Source organism: Octodon degus, unplaced genomic scaffold (assembly GCF_000260255.1).
Source record: "Octodon degus isolate 3935 unplaced genomic scaffold, OctDeg1.0 scaffold00005, whole genome shotgun sequence".
Lineage (NCBI taxonomy): Eukaryota > Metazoa > Chordata > Mammalia > Rodentia > Octodontidae > Octodon > Octodon degus.
The window spans coordinates 31,786,933-31,789,184 of record NW_004524581.1 but is presented as its reverse complement, the minus strand read 5'-3'; the positions used below and the strand labels follow the sequence as shown (position 1 = coordinate 31,789,184).

The 2,252-nt window shown below is 40.8% G+C and overlaps 1 pseudogene; it reads right to left on the bottom strand.

The window, feature by feature from the left end:
* Positions 1–242: 242 nt before the first annotated feature.
* LOC101560520 overlaps positions 243–2,252 on the bottom strand; it is a 16,769-nt pseudogene continuing 14,759 nt past the window's right edge.

Here is a 2,252-nt window from a genome sequence, read left to right as displayed (position 1 = left end):
CATATACTTTTTGCCAATTTAAATATTTTTATTGAAAACATTGCATTTCCACGTATAGCAGAGTGCTTAAAGTGCAATACTATGTTTCCCTGTGTACATGTTCCATTATTCATGTATTGAGAATGCCCAGTGCTTTACTATAGTAGCTCAACTTTAATAAGTGCCACAGAATTTGCTCCAAATTTAGGTCCTTCAATTTTATTGGTTGTAGAAGAATGCTATTATCTATATTTTGGGTTGGCTTAATCAACCTCTTCAATGATGGGTCCTGAGGAAGCACCACCAGGGGGAGGAGCTCCTCCACCAGGGAAGCCCCAGGCATTCCTTCAGGCAGCCACCTGCACTCTGGGACAGCTGGGTGATGATGGGATTGCAGACTTTCTCCAGATCGTTTTGCTGATGTACAAATTCTTCTTTCTCTGCAGTCTGATTCTTATCCAGCCAGTTGATGATTTCATTACACTTGTCAAGAATCTTCTGTTTATCTTTATCATTAATCTTGCCTTGGAGTTTCTCATCTTCAACAGTTGCTTTCATATTGAAAGCATAGGACTCCAATGAATTCCTGGAGGACACTTTGTCCCTTTCTTTGCTTCTCACCTTCAGTTTTGTACTTGCCTGCTTCCTGGACCATACAGTCTATGTCCTCCTCACTCAAATGGTCCTTATCATTAGTGATGGTAACCTTGTTCTCTTTTCCTGAACTTTTGTTGACTGCAGAAACATCGAGGATGCCTTTGGCATCAATACCAAAAGTTACTTCAATCTGAGGAACACCATGGGGTGCAGGAGGTATGCCTGTAAGTTCAAACTTGCCAAGTAGGTTGTTATCCTTGGTCATGGCTTGTTCACCTCTGCATACCTGAATGAGCATGCCAGTCTGGTTGTCAGAGTAGGTAATGAAGGTCTGGTTCTGCTTGGCAGGAATGGTGGTATTGCACTTGATGAAGACTGTCATGATGCCACCAGCAGTTTCAATACCAAGAGAAAGAGGAGTGACATCCAACAGCAGCAAATCTTGGACATTTTCAGACTTGTCTCCAGATACAATAGCTGCTGAACAGCTGTACCATAAACAACAGCCTCATCAGGGTTGATGTTCTTATTCAATTGTTTTCCACTGAAGAAGTCCTGAAGAAGCTTCTGGATCTTAAGGATATGGGCAGAACCACCCACCAGGACAGTATCATAGATCTGAGACTTGTCCAGTTTAGCATCTCAAAAAGCCTTCTCCACAGGCTCCAGAGTGCCACAGAACAGGTCAGCATTCAATTCTTCAAATTAAGCATGAATAATGGAGGTGTAGATGTTGATTCTTTCATAGATGGACTCAATCTCATTACGGGCTTGAGTGCCAGAAAAGAGGGTTCTCTTAGCTTGCTCAATGCAGTATGAAGATGGCAGGCAGCTCTTTTGTTCTCACTGATGTCCTTCTTGTGCTTGAATTCAGCGATAAAATAATTGACCATTTGGTTGTCAAAATCTTCACTAAAGCAGGTGTCTCCAGCTGTAAATTTCACTTCAAAGATTCCATCTTCAATATGAGGTTTGACACATCAAAAGTACCACCACCGGAAAAAGGAACCCTTCTCCACTGCTGGTGGGAATGTAGACTGGTGCAACCGTTATGGAAATCAGTGTGGAGACTCCTTCGAAAAGTAGGAGTGGAAATCCCATTTAAACCAGCTATTCCTCTACTGGGAATTTTCCCAGAGGATCTGAAAACATCATATCACAGTGATACATGTGTGCCTATGTTTATAGCAGCACAATTTGTGATAGCCAAATCTTGGAAACAACCAAGATGCCCATCACCTGAGGAATGGTTGAAAAAGATGTGGCATTTTTACACAATGGAGTATTATTCAGCTATTAAGAATGATAAACTGGGCCTGGTTAGATACTCAGTGGTCTAAAAGCACCTACTTAGAACAAGCTTAGCAAAGCACAGGGACTGCGGTTCAATCCCCCAGCCCTACATGCCAGCCAGCCCCGCCCCCTGGTGGGCTGAGATGGCCACACACACACACACAAATAAATAAATAAATAAATTTTTTAAAAAGATTTTAAAATAAATAAATAAATTTTTTTAAAAAAGAATGATGAACTTCAAGCCTTTATATTGAAGTGGATGCCACTTGAACATATACTCATAAGTGAAATAAACCAGACATACATGTGTAAATATCGTATAGTCTCCCTAGTATAAGAACTCAAAAGAAAAAATACAAATAGAAAGGTATAATACAAGT